At 44.8% G+C, this 22,435-nt stretch overlaps 1 protein-coding gene across 2 annotated transcripts in view; it reads left to right on the top strand.

Annotated features, from left to right (window-relative positions):
• The window catches only part of COMP (cartilage oligomeric matrix protein), a 676,605-nt gene that overhangs the window by 424,723 nt on the left and 229,447 nt on the right, over window positions 1-22,435 (top strand). The window lies entirely within an intron of this gene.

The raw sequence follows: 22,435 nt of genomic DNA, 5'->3' as shown, positions 1-22,435 counted from the left end.
GCATATTTGTGAATGTGAGGCAGTCCTGTTCAAATGTTTCAGTTTATAACAAGTATTAGCAAAATCAACCATTTTGTTTTTGAAAAATGGAACTGCTTCGGTGGTGTAGGTCTCCTCCAGGTCTGAGGCAGCAAAAATGGGGAAATGGCCCATATGGCGATGGTAAGGAATAGCCAAGTTGGTTGGCAATGGTTTGGGATAGAGGGCCATGGTTGGCAATGGTTGACCATGGTTGCTTTGGACCATCATGGTCGACCATGGTTAACAAAGTTTGAGGATGGTCGACTGTGGTTGGTCATGGTCAGCTATGTTTGCAAATGATGGTGTTGGTTGGCTGTGTTTGGTGGTGACTGTCCGTGTTTTCTGATGATCGGCCATATTTGGCAACGGTCAGCCATGTTTGGCAATGGTCGACCATTGTTGGTGATGGTCAACCATGGTTGGCCATGGTGGGCCTTTGATGGCGATTGTCGGCTTTGCTTGTGATGGCAACCCGGGGTTGGAAATGTTCAGTGACGGTCACCTATGGTTGGAAATGGTTGGCAAGTGTCAGTAATAGGATTGGGGATGGTTGGCAAATAAAAACTCTTGTTGATAAGGGATGACTAGCTTTGGGAATGGCGCATTTTAGATTCCAAACCTGTTATCTCTGTCTCAGCATCCTAGTTGATTACAAAAAAACACAAAATTCCTCACTCTAAAATGGTCGGTAACTGAGTCATAATTTAGTGCAGTCAAGCAAACTTAAGGATCTATAAATGCATTTGACATGCCAACATTTAACTACACACATACAGTATTCTGTCTGCCTCAATGGCGATAAAGCACTAGCTAAATGAACCAAAATTAAAAAGGAATAGCATGCAGCACCTTAACTGTACAGGATTATACATTATGGGCTAGACCAGGTAAAACAGCCATGGATGTGGGACAAAACACAACATTATCAAGTATAGGATGCAAACAGGTAAGTGTTCAGTTGTTTTTAAAATAATATGGGTCCAGAAGCTAAGTGTTGTGCTATTCATAACGAACTCCACAATCCTGAGACGGTGTGATAAAACACTTGGATGACTCACACATCTTTGATTTCATTCCACACGAAAATGCAAGTGTTGCTACATTTAACTGGAGAAAGTATGCTGAGATGATACAATGCATTAGCTTTCGAAGTCCAAAGACCTCTTCATCAATTTGTGACGCTGTGCACGGGAACAGCATCATACCAAGATAGAGAGTTAACACTATTTCATTATCCTGCCACCAAAAACTCCTCCCCTGAACCACTATATCTGAAGACGAGATGTGGAACAAACTTGGATTCAAGTGGAAGGAGATTCCGTGCACAGGGAGGAAGAGGAAGAGGCACCCTGACATGAATCCTTCGAAAACCGTGTCATCCCGGCTCCAACTGAGACCATCATGATGGAAGTGGGCTCATTCAAGACATGCACACCTGATCAGGAGAATGATATTTACTAACAGACAACAGGCGATATGGCACCTACTCACACCAACAAGCCAATCAAGAATTTTGATGCAGCAAACCTGTCGGCCAAGGGTCAAACTTTCAAGTTACATGCCACTAGCCAGGCACACAACTGTTATTTGCACCCTGAACACTCCACATGCACACAGCACACCATCCAACAACTGCCAAGAGGCATCTCCTACCCACCAGTAGCTAGCAGCCAATGCCAATTTGCAGCCTGCTGTAGAGAGCTACAAAAATCACTAAAACAAAAACGTGGGGGGAAAGACCAATTTGCCTCGATGGAATGCTCCTGCACTGGGAAGGTCAATTCGTCCTCACGCTGGATGTCTTGTAGCAAGAGGAAATGTCCATTGACTCACATGCACTGGTACTACACCAGATAGCCCATTGATATAGACCCGGAATCCACCACCCCAGTGGTCACAAATCAAGGATAGATTTCTGAGTGAGCGTGTATTTACTGTATGGATTGAAGGAGGTAGGTTGTGTGATGGTCTCCTGTCCTCCTACTGATGTCCCTAAGCATCCCAACCTCAGCAGCTCCAGAGGGCAGAATGCTGTCATTTCCAAACAAGAAATTGCCCAGCATCCTTCACATAGCCGTTAAGATGGGTTGGGGGGCGGATTATTGTCATGACTGAGGTCTGGAAATACAGGAGTATGCAGAGAAGATGCATGGAGGGAAGAGAACAGCTGAAGGAGCAAAGGCCTGAGTAACAACTGTCCCTTCAGAGGTCACGAAAGCAGGAACTCCATGAGAGGATTACTGGATCACTGTCAGCTAATTAGGAAGCAGGTCCTCTGAAGGACAAAGGATATATTTCCATCCGTTCAATTGTGGGATGAACTGCTATAGGGAGTAGCCCACAAGTCTGGCATAGGACTTGTTCCCTGGAGGAAAAGAGTGAATATCAGCCCGCCATCCACCTATGAATAAGACAACTTGCCACTAACGTGGGCCCACGACATCATTAGTGCCATGGTCCCTCCTTGGTACTTACTGAAAACAAAACTGGTTCCCCTCAAGGCACACAACGAGAGTCTCAGGATGTCCACTCAAAATGTGGGTCCCTTTTGTAAATTTTGACTCTGGTAAAAACTCTTTTGCTAATCTAATGAGCACAAAGCCCTTCTGCACGGCGACCATGATCCAGAGTTCAAAAGTACACAACTCACCATAGTCTACTCTGCCCAAGACACTCCAAACTGGCCACCAGGAAACAAGATGAGGAACATCTCAACCCTACGCAGCAGTTCATTCCCCCAGAAAGGAACTTCCAAGCTGCAGCCTGATGTATGCATCAGAATTACTGCTGCTTGAGTCATTTTGCGAGAGTCTTCAGAAAAGAGATTCCAAAAGTACTGGTGTTGCAGTAAGGCGAATTACAATGACAATATCCCGGGAGGATAGGTCAGTGGCAACTTGCTCGTCTTGGAAGCAAGACGACACGAAGAAACACAGGTTCGACCCCCGGGTCCACGGTATTTAAGTGCGTTTTAAATATGCAACTAAGACAACAACAACAAAAATTCTGTAACAGCGCCTCAATGCCCCTGCGCTTTAAAAATGCAAAATAAATAAATAAATGCATCTCCCTGACACTGATGAGGCACTCTTTCTGTAGATGACTCCACTGATGCAACAACAAAGACTATGGACCATTGACCAAAGTGTCAGTGCTCTGGCCGTAACCTTGCCAACAACAATTCTAAGAATCCACTTCATTGGTATATGTTGGAGGAGACCCTTCCCTCTGATACATGTAGTGCCTGTGTAGGGTCAATCATAGCTTACAGCATAGTAACATAATGGAAATATTGCCTCCTGAGGGCGACAGCCTAGACATTCCTTGAAACAGTGTCTGTTGCTAGACCATAGGGGAGATGACTGCTGAGGACAGGCCATTCACAATTATCCAAAAAGAACGGTTTCTATCTTAGAGAGGAGGGTGCATGAGAGGACGTGAGAGAGGGCATCAGGAGCAAGATAATTCCTTAGAATGGGGCTTGGAGGAGTAAAACTGGACAAGACATCCTAAGACTGCAACTCAGCCCATGTGCCATGTGCATGAGGCCCGGCCCCACATGCCTGTCTCAAACAGCTCATTCCAGGAATGAAGACTGGCTCCCAAAGTCAGGCCTGCACATGCAGCCTTACTTGCCATTCCCGTGACTTGCTGCAAGGAAATGCAGCGGCGCCCACGTCATCTTCAAGAGTGCGCACCAGCTGGGTCCACAATGCCACCTTTAGAGCAGCACAGCAGTATCAGCTCTAGGGTGGCAACCACGAGGCTGAGCGACCACTTCAGGCCGTGAGACCAGAGCATCAGTACATGCCGCGATGCATTCTAGGGTGGGTTGCTCAGGGTGGCCATGCCTTGGTGCATGCACTCTGTGGTGGCCCTACCCGACACAAACTGCTTCTGTCTTTGGACTGACCCTCGCACCATCTGTGGTGTGCAGAATCTGAGGTTCTAAGCATGCCCTGATGCATGCAGAGTGGACGGCTAAAGGAGGCCCTTATTCGGTGCATGACCCCTGTACTGGCCCTGTCAGACAAGAACCACTATGCAACATGCCTGCCGTGCTGACAACGCAGGCACGTCTCTCTGGAAGCTGTTTCTACGGATACACAACATTTTAAAAAGAAAGTGAGGGTAAAAAGAACAAGCTGGGTCCAGGCCAGAGTACTACTGTCCTAAGGACAGACACAAATAGGATGTGTGGAGAGTAGGCTGGCCTCTTAAAGTCCCAGGGGTTTGAGAATGGAGTCTGAGGAGGCCATGGTTTGACTTAAAGGAAAGGTACCGGGGATACAGGGAAAATGCTTGTCCTAAGTGTTGGACATCCTCCAGTAAGTTTGTGATATTTATAGTTGGTACTCTTGTGGTGTGCGATCCCCAGAGAGAAGTACAGTCGATTTTCCAATATGATTTAATTTGTTTATTTTATAAGTATCCAGTTTCTTCATGTATTTGATTCATACATTTGAGTATTGCAGTGTCCTTACTTCGTACTTCATACATTTGTATATAACTCCTTGCTCTCAATAATTGAATAACACCTATGTACAGTTCCACATTGGTTACATAATCTCCCAACACGTGTTTCCCCACAGTTTTAACTGTGGTTCCTCAGGAGAGATTCCTTAATTCTGTTTTCTTGATCTCGGTTGACAATAGTAGCTGTGTTTTTTGTATTTTTTCATTCACCTTTTCTAGAGATTGTGTTTACAATGTTCCTCAGCAAGTCTTTTATAATTCTTGTATTTGTCTCCCGCGGCAAGGTACGATTGCCTTGGCGCCTTCGCGATCTGATATGGCTAAATCGACTGTACTTCTCTCTGGGGATCGCACACCACAAGAGTACCAACTATAAAAATCATAAACTTGGTTTCAAATTGTCTCTGCCACAATATAGGCACTCTAAGTGCAGACCCTGGAACTCAAACTAAAAACAGCACAAAGGATTTGCTCTAGGATAGGAATAAAAGCCGAAATAGGCTGAAAGATTAGAGTTTATAAAATCCTCCAGTAAGTAATCAATGTGATGAGGAAAAGGCGACAAGGGGTTATGTGTGGTTTTACAAGGCCCTGCATAGTCTCTGTTGTTATTTAGTATCTACTTGCCTCCTTTAATCAAATGAATCTGTGAGTAAGGTTTAACCTGTTTAAAGAAACATAGCATTCTCAAGTGCTGCAAAAATGTAAGACAGGGACAGTCTGCCCTCCTGTGGTGCAGTACCCTCCATGACCTCAAGCAAAATAGAAAACTATGAATATTTCCTCACTGGCCATGATCACGTAACACAGTAATGCACGTCAAAGACACACAGAGAAATCAGTGAGATGAGCTTCCCGGAGGAGCAGCAGGGCTAGTGTGTGTAGGGAAGCTGTGGAGAGTCCTAGAAGGCCCGCACTGCAGTGGAGAGTCATGGGTAAATGTCAGACATGGAGCCCACAAGCCGCATCACAAAGGAGACAGGAGCATGCCCAGATTGCAGGAGAATTTGAGGCAGTTAAAGAGATTTTATTTGCATTTTTTGTGTGGGCCCTAGTGAAGTCCCTCTCTCTTTCTCGTCTTCCGGTGAATCTCCTCCCTAAAGCAGGTGTCCATAATCACGTTTAGTGCTACTGAATGGTAACTCCTTACTGTCTAAAGGCTGACTGTGACTAGTGATGGATGCCTAAGAGCAGGCGATCTAAACTCCCACAAGAGGTTAAAGTTCTTATGGGAAGTTGGATAGTGTGTTGCCCTTGCTCTGCGGTATTGAGACTACTTGAGTCATGCCCACTCACCCCTTCTCCTCTGCACTAGCTACCACTCCCAGCTTACTCCTCCTACCAGTTCTCTGTGCCTCAAATATTTCATTCCTTCTACTCTTTCCTCCTCCATTTGATATCACCACCCCTCCCATACCACTTCACTACTCCCCCATCTGCTGCACCTCCCATTACTAAACTCCTCTTTCCACTGCTACAATCCTCTTTGCACTACTACTCTCCTCCTCCAAAAAATACTCTCCTCCCTCCGGTACTACTACTCCTTCCACTACTACACTCCTCCTCCCACTATTACTCGCCTCCTCCCCAAACTACTGTACCCCTGCCGCTACCACACTCCTTCTCACACTACTACAAATCTACTCCTGCTACTCTACTCCTCCCTCTACCTCTCCACTCTGCTCACTACTTTTCTCCCAGCCCTACTACCCAAACACCCTCCTTTCATCCATTCATGTCACATCCACTCCTTACAGTAACTTCCTCTACTCACTCGCCAAACAACCACGTGCACTCAAACTGCAGTACTACTTTCACATGGAAATTAGTAAGAATTCTACAATCTCTTGCCTAAAAGAAAACATGAAAAAGTGTTTCAGAGAGATATGCCGGACCGTACGACCAGGGGGCAATCCGGTTACATGAAAGCTTGCTTTGTCTAAACAGGTGGACCTCTGGGACTGGTTGGAGAACTATGCACATCTTGAGGGTTTGAAGAGCTATTCATTTGTGTCATATATTCTCTACTCATTTAAGCGCCCGAAGCAATACTTAAACCTGTGTCCATCTATAAGATTGAGGCATTTTATATTGCTAACTGGAATTAATTATCTCCCAGTTCCGGCAATTAGTGGAACAGTTAATCAGCTGCCCCAGTCTGAATGGAATTGCCGGCTATGCAAGAATAGACAAATCATTGAGACAGGAAAACATGTATTAACTGGTTGCCCGAGTATGTCAAAGACCTATGACACAGACTATGGCAGATATGTACGCAACAAGGAAACTATAAATGAGACCGCTTTCTGGCTTCGGTGCATCAACACAACAAATAGCAAGCTGCTTATAGCAATGCACAATGTTTGGTTGGTCATAGAAAGCGTCCTGGGCATAGCTATTTGAAGACAACAACCCAATGACTTCTGATTGGCGGGCAGGACTGGCCGGAAACCGCCCAGACAGTCAAAAAACAAGGGGATATTAACTGTGACGCTATATTCGGTCTACTGCTAAATTATTGGACCCATAGCGAGACTATGAACTGAACACAGTAAATCAGGTTAATGTTATTGAACGATCAGTAGAAATATCTCTAGGTTTTATGCTTTTCCCCTAGCTTTCCGGATAATGTAATAGCATGGGAATACCTATATCGATGCTCCTTTTGACGTATTGGACTATTATCGGCCAATATTGATACTATTAACTGAGCACAGCAATTTAGGCTAATATTACTGAGTTGGCAGTAGAATAGTTTTAGGGTTTTAAATTACTTTCTTTCTTTAGTTCTTTTTATTTTGTCTTTTCATTTTTAAGTTAATATAATGTATTTTGATGAATAGTTCCCCAGAATAATCATTGTGTAAGTTTAATTATGTTAGTATATATATTTAATGAATTATGATTGTGATTAAGAATTATTTGTGAAATATGTGTAAAGTTTATTTATAAACTGTATCACATTAAACAAATATATAAAGTACTACTTTCACATCCAAGCCAATATCTCACCTGATTCAACAATATCCTCCACAAGTTACTGCTCCTTCTTTCCTCCTGCTGGTCTCTTCGTCCTCCTCCACCTCCACTGCTGAACTCACCTGATTAACCCACACTTGCTGTTTCCAGTCCTCTGCTAAAATGTCTCTCCCTTTGTACTGATTAGCCTGCTTTCCCTGCCCAATCCAGACCTTTCTTCCCCACTCAGGATGTATATGTGCATGGAGACATTTAAATTTCTCCACATGGGCTTGTCACATATTGGCCATAGTGGCCTTGGAAATGCAATGTCCAAGTTTGGGTTCACGGCCCACTCCCCTAGTAAGTTTGAGGAATAGTCAGTGGTCTAGAGTATTGCTGCTTTTTTAATGTGGACTGGGTGTTAGACTCTGTTGTTCCAGTGTGGTGGGTTTCCACACTGTACCAATGCGTGGGTGCAGTCTGTGTCTTGCTCTCCCTCGCAAGGCTGCTGCTGGGATCGGGGCTCCTCAGAGCTGTGATTGTCTTTGCTATCTCATTCTGTTGGTCCGTAAGGCAAGCTGGTGTTCTGGTTTTCTTTTCCCCACGCTCATCCTCGGCTTGGCAGTATCTGCAATCAATAGAAAACACTGGCAAGCATGTGTACTTAGGGGCAAGGCTTGAGGGCAGGGGAGAGGAGGGGACATGGATTGAGGCCCTCTCTGATGCAACTGTCCTTCTAAGAGGTAGGGTTGGCTGTGTGTGGCTTTCTGGTCAGCCTCCCCTCCTAACCCCCCCCAAGAGACAAGGTATAGAATTCCAGACCACATGATAAACATTTCTCATACCAAAAGCCTTGAACATTTTTTGTCTGACATCGTCACTTCAAAATATCACCATACCCAAAACTAGTCAGCAGAAACGAATGAAATTAACTGACCGGGTGCTTTCATTTGTCGAAGCATTAACCTTTGAAAGAACCATCTCTCAAAGAAATCTATGAGGCCAGATCTTTCTTCATGTAGGCTTCCCACAGTGGAACCTCATACACTACAGGGTGATGATATCTTAGTTAGGCTAAGAAGAAGAATTACGCTCTTGGAAAAACAGGGCAACTCTGGAATCTCCTATCTGTTCGCATCTGTGGTTCTGATTCTGATGTGTGGTTCCTTCCCAAAGAGCCATACACTTCAGTCGTTACCTACACACATTCCAGTCGGAAGGATTTAAATGGGGCACTGCAAACTAAATGCAAGCAGGAAAGAGAAAGAAACACTGCTGGTATTCTCTCAGAGAGGTGTGAATGGAGTTGATAGCGTCAGTCATGGCATGTGCAAACCTACCAAAGGTCAGCATGCTTTAAGCAGAGCTGATTGCATGCCCATCTCGACTCAGCCCGTTGGCCAACATGCCCCTCTATCTATACGCTTTGGATAGGAAATGCAGTCAGTGCATGTCAGACGGTTACCAGACATTTGGTCGAATGCATTTGATCGAATTACAATATGGTCGAATCAATTTGGTCTAAAAAATGGTCGAATTATTATTTTTTTTTTTGGGGGGGTTCCCCCCCCCAACCCCCGTTTTGGTGAACACCTTTTTTTTACCTTTTTTTACCTATACTAGAGCAAAAAAAAAAAATATTTTCAAAAAAAAATTCGACCTTTTTTTTTTTTCGACCAAATTGATTCGACCAATTTGTCATTCGATCAAATATATTCGACCATTTGACTGGACAGCATGTCAGACACGTGTATTTCGAGAATGAATCATGCTCTTGGTTACATTGCTTATAAAAAGCTGGTCAGACTGAAAAAGAGCAAGCCATTTGTCAGGCTGATCCCTTAGCCAGATTTTCAGTCATCCATGTGTCGGGTTTGTGCCTCTCGAAGGGCAAGAGAAGGGGCATGGGGAGACTCGTCTATCTGCTGGACTTTGTGTTACACGCTTTTCCAACACAAATGTATGCCCAAAACCATGTACGTTTTCTAAAGAGTCAGTAAGCACATCACTCTACTGCTTAAACAGCTTTTCTGGCATCTCATGGCACATGACAGGTTCTACCACATTGGGGCCAATCTTTATAAAGAATTATTTTGATTAATTCAACCCAAAAGAGAAGATTCTCCATACGTAGATCCAACAAAGTGTCTTTTTCTTAAATGCCGACCTAAACTGGCCTACCAGTTTTATGATCACTCCTCCATTAGCCTTGAGCTATATATCTTCACCCAAGCCCCTCATGACTCTTCCCAATACCTTTCAGAAACCTTTCTAGAAATATCCACCATGCCTTAAATTGATAATCTCCAAATCAATGTACGGTCCATTCTCCACCACAGTGCTCACCTTTAAGACATGGTTATTTTCTGAATCTTTTCCACTCTCCCCGTGGTGTACTTCATTTCCCTGAATTTTCTTTTAAAGAGACCTCACTTATGGAATTTATGACATATCCTGTCGCAGCCGGAACAGGAAGTACTGTTTGTCAGATGCCTATTTACGTAGGCCTTTTTGTGCCACTTTTACTTTTACACAGACACTTCAGTTTTCTACAATAGTTGCTTTATTTAACACAATCAGTAGTGTTTGTATGCTATAAACTTAGTTGCCAGCTTCCGCTAACCTAGTGTTTTTCCCTTAGAGCCTTCCTTGTGTTGTAATTGTGTATTTGCCCTTCACTAACTGGTCCCTAATAAGTGATGGCATAAGATCTCTGAACTAACATGCTTTGACTAACCCACGTAAAGACAGCCAAATAACGAATAACCTTTTCATGAGGTACTGGATGAAACACTGGTATCTTTACAAGAGCACATTGGTTGTAGTTCCAAAGTCTAACTCTTTGTGCATTACTTCTTGGAAGGGAAGCAAGCTCGCAATGTCAGATGCCAAATCCAAGCAGCCACCGCACATGCCAGTCTTCATCACAAACCCTATTCCCATGCTGTGCGCCACAAGCCTGAGCTACCCAGGGCCATTTTGCCAGCCACATATACTGGCAACTAGCCCCCCTAATCCAGCGGTTTACAGCAATGATCACAGGGTTTGACATAGTAAAACCAAAGGCAGATTCCAAGCACGGAAGTGAAGGTATCACTACTTTAATAAATTCGTCACCACCCTCTCGAAAGAAAACAATAACACACTCAGCACCTATCTAAGTGTCCACTGCCCTATAAGGACAGACAGACTAATTTAAAAGAAAACCATTTCTTAAGAGTTCCAGGATGTAGGATCCTACTATACTGAGTGCAAACCCTGGACAGAACACCAGTGAAAAGAATATGTCCAGCGATAAACATATAATGCCAAGGTAGGCAGAAGTCTAGCTTGGTGAATACATAGTACTGTTTTAGAACATCTCAGCCTGTACAGTCATACCTTTAGCCATGGGTAGCATAGCTCAGTGGCAATGCGCTCGTCTTGGAAGCAAGACAATGCACAGCGACACAGGTTTGAATCCCGGGTCGTGCTTAGAAACCTCTTTGTTAATAAGCACTTTATAAAAAAACTTTTAGAATTATAATAATACCTTTCAATATCTGAAGCCACCAGACAAAGGCACTCACAGTCTGAAGGAGTCAGAATAGCCACAAGAGAGGTCATGACGAGCTAGAAAGTAAGAGTGTGTGAGATGCTAGCTGTTACATCATATGGCACCAAGGGTGGTGTGGGCAGTACAGTGCCACCATTATCCCACCTGCTGTTTCTGTCTGAATCTTCAGTTACACTTTCCCCATCAATGAAATTGGATGACAGGCATACAGCCTGTAGTTGGTGAGCAGGTGTAAGTGGATCTAGGTCACATGCCGTAAGCCCCGCCCACTTTCTTCACTGTGCCTCTTCCTTTCTGCTCTTAACTCTTAGGTTAAGGTCTTCTCTCGCCCCAGCGTCTGAAATGAAGTGCAGACAAAGAAAAGGGCAACTCCTGTTTGGACAACAGGTAAGCATGCGCTGGCATGTGTTTTCTCCCTCCGTCCCCACAGGCCATTCCCACCTTCACCAGGCAACACCAAAATCATCGCCCCTCCTCTAAAGCATGGACTCTGCAATGCAGCAACCTCACGCACATCAGCCTCAAGCCCATCAACACCCCCTCATCATCCACAGTATGGAATTGTATGATTGCCAATGTCTGCTCAGCTATCACCCATGCAGCAGACATCGCGGAACTCATCACTACACACAACCTTGATGCCATCTTCATCTCCGAGACCTGGCTGACACCCACATCCACCCACATCCTAGACGTCCTTGTCCCCAACGGCTAAAGCATACAACACAGAGACTGGCCGAAGAAGACAGCTTGAGGCCTCACAGTCATTCAGAAGACCATGTGGCCCTGCACCAGACTTGACGTCAACAACATTAGCTCCTTCAAATTCCTCTCCTGCCACTTCCCGCTCTTCCCGATAGACACAGTCATCTTGCATCTCATCTATAGACCACCCAAACCCAATACCGCCTTCATCATAGACTTCACGGACCTGGTCACCATCATGTCCCTCATGCACGCCAACAACATCTTCCTAGGCGACTTCAACCTCCCCGGCAACAAGGCCACCAAACCAATAAAAGGAAGCTCTCCTCGGCCTTCTCGACACCCTCAGCCTCACACAACACACGTAAGACCCAATGCAGCATGAGAAAGGTAACATCCTCAACCTAATAATCACTGCACTGCCTTCCCTCCACTACAGCACTCCTCGCCTGCTTCACTGGTCTGACCACCAGGGCATGCCTTTCAACATCCTGCACATCACCCAAGTCAAGCACTCCCAGCAGAAACACATCAGACAAACATTCAGGTCCTTCAGGTGAAAGCCCTCATGGAAAACCTCGCCAACCCCCACCTCACATGGACGGAACACACCCAACCGAACTGTGACTCTCTACTGGAAGCACTCAATGGCACTTTCTCAGCCTCTATCACAACACGTGCCTCTGAAACAACGCACCAGCAAACCAAAACTGTCAACACCCTGGTACACGCAAGAACTCACCCTCAGCAAAGGAGTCATCAGGAAACAAGAGAAACCTGGCAACGCTCCAAGACCACATCTGACCTGGCACTACTCAAGGAACTTCGAGCAATCCACTGACAACTAATCAACACAGCCAAGGCCTCCTACTATCAGTACACCATAGCAGAAGCCCACAACAAAAGCAGAGCCCTCTGGAAAGCGGTCAAGCACTGCATCAACCCACAGCCTGACCCTCTCATACCACATTCCATCAAAAAATCCACTGACATCAGTACCTTCTTCATCGACAAAATCAGCAAGATTCACCAGCACATAGAAACCAGCTATGCATCCACAGACCCACCACATGTCCCTCCTTGTCAAATCTGCACAGCCCGAACAACATTCAAGACACTCTCTACAAAGGACCTGGTAGAAACCCTGGCTGCACTCAAAGCCACATGGTATACAGATGACATGCTCTCAGCATCCACCCTCAAGAACCTCCCTGCAGAAGCTTTCCTTCACTACCTGGAGATCATCAACAGCTCCCTAACTCAAGGCACCTGCCCATCGACCCTAAAGACAGGACAAATCCTCCCTGTACTAAAGAAACCCACCCTGGATCCCAACAACTTAGGTAAGTATCGCCCTATCACAAATGTTCCCTTTCTAGGTAAGATTATCAAGAAAGCGGTAACCACGCAACTGCAGCAACACATCGACACCAACAATCTCCTTCAAACCTACCAACCCATGTTCAGACCTAGATGCAGCACAGAGACGGCAACCATACAGATGGTCGACGACGCCCTCAACATCCTTGATGATGGCCACCCCTGCCTCCTGCCTGCCTGCTGGTTCTACTTGACCCTTCGGCCGCTTTCGACACACTAAACTACCAGGCGCTCTCGGACACCCTACACCAGACGTGGGGATTTGCGATCTTGTCCTACGCTGGTTCAAGTCCTACCTCGCCAACCGCCAGCAGTTTGTTCAGATAGATGCCACTAAATCGCCAATGCTACCTGTCACCTGTGGAGTCCTGCAGGGTTCCATCCTCTCCCTAGTGATCTTCAATTTATACATGGAGCGGTTGGGAGCCCACCTAGCCACACACAAGATTCACATCCACCAATACACGACAACACACAGATATACCGCACGATTGACTCCATCAAGGACATCCACAGACTCAAAACCTGTCTCTCGCTGATTCAGTCTTGGATGTCCATTGCACACTTGAAAATCAATGCCTCCAAGCACGAATTCCTACTACTCGCCAACAACACCAAACACCAAGACATACAGATCTGGCTATCAACCATGAACCTTGAGGGCTTCACATCCAAGCTCACCTCCTGCGCTAAATCGCTCGGGTTCCACATCGACAAACATCTCCCCTTCAAGACACACATAGCTAAGAAAACACAGACAGCTTGGTACCAGCTCTCCCTCCTGTGGAAAGGCAAGCCCTTCCTCCCTCTGGAAAGCTTTAGATGCACAGTTCTTGCACTGCTCCTATTCGACCTGGATGGGGGGCAATGGCTTCCTCGAAGGCCTCACGTCATCCTCCCTTGTTCCCCTGAGAAGTGTCACACACGCGGCTGCACTCCTTATCAAGGCTCTACGCAGATGCAACCACATCACCCCGGCCCTCATCGACCTTCACTTGCTCCCACTGCACACACAAATCACCTTCAAGTCTTGCTGCATCAATACGGCAGTGGCCCTCAAGTCACCCAGCTATCTCACGGAGAAACTCAGCATCTCTGGCGTACAGCACACCACCAGAAGTTCGGACATGTGCAGACTTGAAATCTGCTGCTGCAAAAAGGAAATAACCAGAAAACGTTCCCTGCCTATGCCCCAGGACTATGGAACCTACTACCCATCATCATCAGACTTGCCCCCAGGGTCCTACAATTCGGTAAAGAACTCAAGACCCACCTCTTCCAGGAGTTTTTCCTCCTCAACCGCTAGGCCATCACGTCGCCCCCTGTGCCACCTGACATGCTAAAAGACGTTCACCCTTCTCCTCCCCGCCACTCGGTACAGCTGTACCCCTCATCTGTGTCCCTCTGTATCCAACCCACCGCTGTATATTTGTTCTGTTGTTACCTCCGAAAAGCACTCTGTTATGCATCTGTACTGTTGTATACCTCTGTATATACCTCAGTAAAGCGCTCTGTTGCTTCTCGAAGCTAGGTCCACGCTCAATAAATACAATAATGTCAATAATAATAATAATAATAATCATAATAATAATGCAGCCGTCCTGATGTTCAGGACAGACACAGGGCATAGACACCTCAAATCTGCCACAATGAAGTCGTGAAACAAGAAGTGATCAAACGGAACACTCAAGGTTAAAGACAAAAAGCCCCTGAAGACTGGTGTACTCAGCTGAGACCATCAGTACAGCCATTTTGGAGAAATATGCTTCTGTCAACAATGACACAAATTATTCTAATGCTATCTCTGGTCTTTCTAAAGATGAGATACAATGAGAGAACCAGGTGAAGGTGAAACAGCTACTGCCAATTTGAGGATAGGCCACCCTTCCCAGGGCACCATTTGTCCCAGGTCACTAGAAATTCGCCCCCGAACCAGTTGAGTGCCATGCGTTAAAAGAGCCAGCAGAGCTGTGGGAAATACAGGTGTTTCCTCAAGTTGATAGCTGGTTAATACCTGCTTGTTTTTTTCCTGGTGTAAAGGAACTTTCAGAGTGTTGCAGTCTCATGCCATCAGCAAGGAGAAATCTCACCAACTCGGGCTCAACATTTGACATTCTTAGGGTCACATTTCCAAACTGATCCTGGGGCGGGTGATGTTCCAAATTTAGGAGAGAATGATTATACTCTAACATCCGCTAAACGCGTTATTGGCAGGGCCTCGAACAAAGGCACGCAGCTTGAAACCATGCATTGGACATGAATCATTTAAAATCTGTGCCATTGTCACACTGTTTCCCAGTATCCAAGGAATATGAGAGATCTAATCCAGTGACTAGGGCATTCAGAGGATCTCTTATTGGTGGTAGGATCTGGCACTTTGTGTATCCATACTACATGATCCTGTATCCATAAGCAGAAAGGACCACGGCTTACCAGAAGCAGACCTAGGGATGACGAGAGGCTTCTCCAATAGGTGTCAGGACCAGACAGAAGTCCGCAGCAATCTTGGTGACGGTAATGCAAGCTGGAGGTGGAGATTTACCTTTTTTTGATCTTGATGATGGCGAGCCTCTGTATGAGCAGAGAAAAGGGTCTCTGTGCATCATTTAATGTGCTCTATTCCATTAATGAAAATCATGTTTTTTAAAAAAAGGATAGTTACTATTTGTATTCCAGACACATTTTATTAGGAAGCTGCTTCTCAGGTGAAAAAGATAATGAGCAAAAATTCATTCACAGATCTGAATTTTTTTGTCGAAATATTCACATTTTATGAAATTCAGAAGATTACCCTAGCAAGAACCAATGCCATTCAATACAATATTGCCCACTAGACTATCCTTTCTTCCTAAATGTATCCGAATCCACTGGCACGACAGTAATATTAAGTGGTATTTTATTCTATGTAGCAAATACGTCATTACTCTCAGTAATGCAATGAACAGCGAGCATTTCCAGTACTATCACCATGCTTCCTGCAGAGTGATTTTGGGTGATGCAGGATTTGAAATACGGTATTTTCGTTGAATACCGGCCGATGCCACCTGCACATCTTGGCAAAGTGACCCCAATCCTCTATGTGCCCCCCATGCAAAAACAAATCTCAAAAGCTGGTGTCAAGAAGAGGTCATGGACCCAATAGCTGTGCAGAGGAGCTGGAGGAAGCAGACTCTGTTAGACTTCTACGGGTCGATTCACAAATACATGTTCAGGATTACCTTTCTCTTACTCCTCCAATCTTACTCCACTCTTTCCAGGAGTAAGTCAGAAGTAAGTCAGTGGGTGTATGGTTGCTTGTTGGATCTCTAACTGCCAGGCTATTATGTAAGTCTATGCAAAAAGGATGAGCATACTCGTCCTTGGCCCTTAAGGGGTTAAGATTCAGTGAAGCTGCCTGTGCCTGTCTGATCCCGATGTGACCTTTAAAAACTGTTTTTGTTATTATAATTATTCAGTTATTACAAATGCCTTCCATTTTTTCTCAGATTTTTTAAGGTGTTAAACGTAACTAGCATGCTCCACTGATTGGCGTGTTGACCAAGTCCAAACTAGGTTTTTTATTTATTTATCACATTCGTTTAACCCCCAGACCCGGAGACCAGGAGGTATCACAGCGTTTGTACAGCGTTTGTACATTAGAATAAACTGAGGGCAGACATAGAAAATGTTACTGACAACCCCACGTTTCTGCATCCAGGAATGTCACTTGTGCGCACTTTCAGGGATGGACAGGTCCTCCCTACATAACACAGCTGGTGGCTCTATTGAACACCCTATTAAAGTAGCAAGTATGACCACTTAAAGTGTCTGGCATTCAAACGAAAATGCTGCTAATGGCGAGTAAGCCCCACCTGCCAAGGGGCAGATGCAATGCAGAAAGTGCCTGTAACGTGGCAGAGCGGCCCGTCCTCTGGACGTAACACATGTGTGCTGACAGAGCCACTTCACGCCCAATGTGGCCAGTGGAGGACCTGTTTTTATCCCTCGACCCCCAAGAGAAGTGCCCGGAAGTGTTTGGTGTGTTCCTCTGTGGGCAGGGTGCGGAGGCTTCTTGCCACTGCACAGAATTCGCTATCTAGGGCCGGTGCTGGTGGCCTCCTCCTGCCTTTTTTCACTGTAATTGGCCCGAGTGGGCTCCTGTATTCATTAATGCCGGTGAGTAACGTCCCTGTTTGCATAAACTGTTTCACTCTGTGCTGAAAAAAAAGAAAATGAAGACAGCCAGACAGCGCAAATATACATTACGTAGCTCCACACGACGCGCAGAAGAGAGAAACCGCAGCTGCATAATTGATAGTGACAGCATCATTGGCCCTTCTTGCTCAAAAAAAGACAAATATGAGCCTGCAGTGGAAAGACAACCAAAAATAACTGGGTTTTATATAGCTATCAATAGCCCTGAAATGACTGTGGGAAAATCATCCCTAGGGTCTCCAATGATAGACAATGACAATGCATTACTTAATATGCGTCTGGGCCTCCAGAGAAAATCGATAGGTGGGGGAGCCACCCAGTTAAATATATCTGGGGGTTTTGATAACGTCATAGGATCTAATTTATCTGCAAGCCAGGATCTTGAAAGACTGGTTTCTGTTTTGATAACGTCATAGGATCTAATTTATCTGCGAGCCCGGATCTTGAAAGAATGATTTCTGTTTTGATAACTTCATAGGATCTAATTTATCTGCGAGCCCGGATCTTGAAAGAATGGTTTCTTTTTTGTTAGCGTCATAGGATCTAATTTATCTGTGAGCCCGGATTTTGAAAGAATGGTTTCTGTTTTGTTAGCGTCATAAGATCTAATTTATCTGTGAGCCCGGATTTTGAAAGAATGGTTTCTGTTTTGATAACGTCATAGGATCTAATTCATCTGCGAGCCCAGATCTTGAAAGAATGGTTTCTGTTTTGATAACTTCATAGGATCTAATTTATCTGCGAGCCCGGATCTTGAAAGAATGGTTTCTTTTTTGATAACGTCATAGGATCTAATTTATCTGCGAGCCAGGATCTTGAAATAATGGTTTCTGTTTTGATAACTTCATAGGATCTAATTTATCTGCGAGCCCGGATCTTGAAAGAATGGTTTCTGTTTTGATAACGTCATAGGATCTAGACTGGTTTCTACATCGGATTCAATCAGCGAAGATGAAAGTACGCTGTTGTCAGATGAACTTTCCTTCTTGGAAGTAAAGAAGGAAACTGCACCAACTTCAGCAATAAACACCCTGTCTGCTAAACATGACTTGCTTCTGACTTTATGTTTAGGAATGTCTGAAGAACAACATGCACTGAAATTAATTTTGGCAAAAATAGTAGATGTTATTGTTGTCTGCTATTCGGATCAGCATCCGGAACTCCCAGACGATATGCTAGCTGATAATAATGTTATTGCACCTCGGCAACTATTCCTGAGCAGACTCTGTCCATTATTTTACCTTCCCAGGATCGGCACCAGTTGGCTGTACAGAACCCTTTACCGGTATCATCGGTACGTAACCTTGGTGTGCGGATCTCAGCCACACTGACTATGGACGAACAAGTCAGTGCGGTATGTAAATCCGGCCATTCTAAACTTAGGAGCCTCCGAAAGGTTCTTCCTTTTATTCTGGCCGTCAAACAGGCTCCCGTGGTTGCGGCTTTGGTGCTGAGCGTGCTGAATTACTGCAACACGCTCTATCTGGCGCAACCCGCCCATCTGATAGGACGGCTACAGTTTATGCAGAATGCTGCGGCCAGATCCATTCTCCATCACCTTTTGGCTCCCACATGACCCCTCTGCTGCGCAAGCTGCATTGACTTCCAGTTGTCCAGCAAATTATGTTTAAGTCGATGTGCATGGTGCACAGGGCCTTCTATGGTGTTGGAGCCGAATACCTGAATGCTAAATTCCCTCGTTACCAACCCACTCGGGTCCTCTGCTCTCAAGGGACCTGTCAACTGATGGTGCCCCGCTTCAGATTTGCTCGTAAAGGTGGCTGCACGTTCTCGGTAGCGGCCGATAAGGGATGGAATAATCTGCCTCTCCCCCTGCGTGAGACTATCGACCATTTTACCTTCCGGCGCCATCTGAAAACGTAACCGTTTAAAATAAGTTTTCTGCTCTCTGCCGCATTTTTCTTCTTCCTCCCTCTCTCTTAGCGCCATGATACCTACGGGTGTGTGTGCTCTTGATAAACCTCAATAACATAACATAACAGAACCCATTGCCTGGTGATTTGCCTGCATCTATCACAGAAAATATATCCATTTTAGAAATGCCGGAGTTTGCTGATTTGGCTTTGTACTCTAGTAGGGTTCGTACAAGGTAACGCATTATGCGTCTTACGACATGAGCAGGTCTAACAATCGGAAGGTGGAATTTACTGAAGGGAGTACAGAATCAAATCCGATTTGTGCCCAACAAATTACTGCACTTCCCATAGTTGGGAAAACTAAAGTTATTAGACACCAGGACGACGACACAGTTAGACAATTGGCTTCAGCCAGGGCCTGAACTACCGCCTTTACCTTTATCATTGGAAAATCCGGTGTTGGCAACACCGTTGCATCGAATACCTAAACTGAGACTAACGCTAACGCTAATATTAATCCACAGGTTGCACTCACCTCTTTGCAGCAAACCTGCACTGTTGGTCAAGTCCATGCTTATGACCCAGGGTTATTTATACAAGTAACTACAGCATATGGCTCCCTCCTCTACATTTGTTGCCTCAATTTTGACCCGTGAGTTCACGCAATATGAATTAGGAGGGATGCTACCTTTTGGGAAATGGGCCAAGCTTGAAAAATTAAATCCTAAAATAGAAAGTCCCTTTTTAAATCGGTCCTTTTTACTTGATCTCTGGCGAAAAGTCCCCCACCTCTCAACTATTAGCTCGGATGATTTGATTCCTGTTGAGTTACCTCTACCAGACAGCCCTATAAACTGGGCACCGATAGGATGAATTTCCCCAGTGGTTGTTGCACACTTCCTGCATAACGGAATTGAACTTACCGTATGTAGGAAATACACAACAAAGACGATGGGAAAGGCGGTCCTTGACCCAGTGAATAGTTAATTTAATCAAACAGGCTCTTCAAACAACTTGGCTACAGAAAGATCTAGCCTTTGGAGCTTCACTGGACAGAAGTAAGGAGAGAGTAGGGGCGTAAAAGGAAGTGGTGCATTGGATCTCTGATACCCTGAGAGCCAATGGTAACTGACGTTTGCACCAGATGAATTGCATTCATTGGATGTGTTGGAATACCAGAGGCCATCGGTCTTTCTTACACACCCTCAAGGCCAATCATATATTACCTCTAGTGCGGTTTATCTGCTACAGGAAACCTGGTTATCCAAAAAAGTATACATCGCTGGCTATAATGTCCTATGGTGCCCTGCTACCCAGAAAGCAAAAGGCCGGCCAATGGGTGGCCTGGCCATAGGTGCTTGAGTGCAGCTTGAATTAAAGCTGTTTCCTGTGGGTCCTGCTACCCTCTGTGTATTAATTGCCATTGTTCGGGATACTAAATGTATGAGCTTGTGTGTACTGATAGTGAATATCTATCACCCCCAGATGGTGCCCTATTAGTGGTACCCAGAGGACAATTGATAATGTGTTATCACACTGGGTGGATGTATGCCCTGGGGGGGAAGGTGGTTATTGCTGGGGACTTTAATGCTCCTAACCTTCATTTACACTTTGCAAGCCACGTTGAAGCTGATTGTAATACAGTACATTACTCCAAGAGAAGAATATAAGGTGAACTGCATCTGATCCCAGTTGGGGATTGCTTATGGACTCGCATGATTTAATGTGCTTGAATATGAAGGGCAAGAAAGTAATTTATCTCGAGTTACCTGGTCTAATGGTAGAACATTCTCCTGTGTGGATTATGTTTTTAATGATCTTGATTTATGATATATATATATATATGTAGTGAAATGGAGATATGCCATACGAATGTGAGCGACTATACTTAGGTGGGTACAATCATTGCATATCCCCAGTAAAATTAAATATATTGACACTAAGGTCTCGATTAAGCTCCCAGGGAAATCATATATTATTGACGTAGATCAACATAAAACGACTTACTAGGTACATCACTGACAATGTCTCCATCATGGTGCAATGGTTGGAGGATAATAAATGAGACCTCAGGTTAATGATGAGCACTTTTGGTAAACTTTTATGTTTGAACCAGAAGACTTATATAATGAACTGTGTTTGTAAGGGCCCGCTCGATATAATACATAACAAAAGAAGGGATTATCAGTGGGCAAGAGGTTTGCTTAAAAAGAACCCAATGCTATCTTCTGAGGAAAGAGGGAGGCAATTGGCCAGCATTTCTCTGCGCTATAAGAATTGGCTTAGACCCCACAGATGTTCTCCCTCCCATGATAATTGGAAGTTGCTATGTAGAATGTTGAGAAATAATGACAACAAGAAATGTTGGTCATTGATAAGAAACCGTATTGTTGAACATTCTTCTCATGAAGACAACTCAATATCGGAGGCTGGATGAATTGAAACAATTACTGACTTATATTATGATACTGAACTCACAGCCCCGACATTGAAACTTGGTCGCCAGTAGCGAATGAGGAAATTGAATCTGACATAATTGACATATTGAACATCATCAAAGGGCTTAACAGCACGAGGGCACCTTGGCCAGATGGTATTGCAAATGTTGTAACCTAGGCTAAACCTAATTTCTGGGCACTGATACTTGAGTGCCTTTTTCATGACATTATGGTCACGGGTCGGATCCTGGCTGGCTGGCGGGAGTCTATTTTAGCAACAGTATTCAAGAAAGGAGACCAGAGTGATCTGGATAATTATAGGCTCCTGGCCATGTTGGATAGAAGTCAAAAAATAATCTCTGCAATCTCTGCAATATTGTCAAAAAAGCTTAATAGCTGAATAGAATAGAGGACTGATACACACATGTCATACCAGATTCCGTTAAGACCATGCAACTGTGCATAATATATGCATTCTACTTTGTCATGGCCGATACAGCGGGACCCAGGTTTAGGAAACTTTATTCTTGCTTCGTAGATTTTACTAAAGCTTTTGACTTAGGCTATGGGGAAAACAGTGCTATTGGGGGATTGACTCCAGGTTACTGTACTATAATAAGGCACTGTATACAGATACTTCTGTAGAAGTATGTGTATATTTAGAAGGACAAGTCACACCTCAAATATCCACCAATAGAGCTCTTACGCAGAGGTGCGTTTCATCTTGTATATCCCAGACTTGGACTTGCAATTGGAGCAGCCCGTTATTGTCCCCCTAGCATGGCTGGGCTATGCCGATGATACAGTTTTATTGGACTACACCCCCA

Source organism: Ambystoma mexicanum, chromosome 1p, assembly GCF_040938575.1.
Source record: "Ambystoma mexicanum isolate Mex_15411 chromosome 1p, UKY_AmexF1_1, whole genome shotgun sequence".
NCBI classification, from domain to species: Eukaryota; Metazoa; Chordata; class Amphibia; order Caudata; family Ambystomatidae; genus Ambystoma; species Ambystoma mexicanum.
Note: the sequence above shows the minus strand (reverse complement) of the source record. Positions and strands in the feature narration are given on the sequence as shown.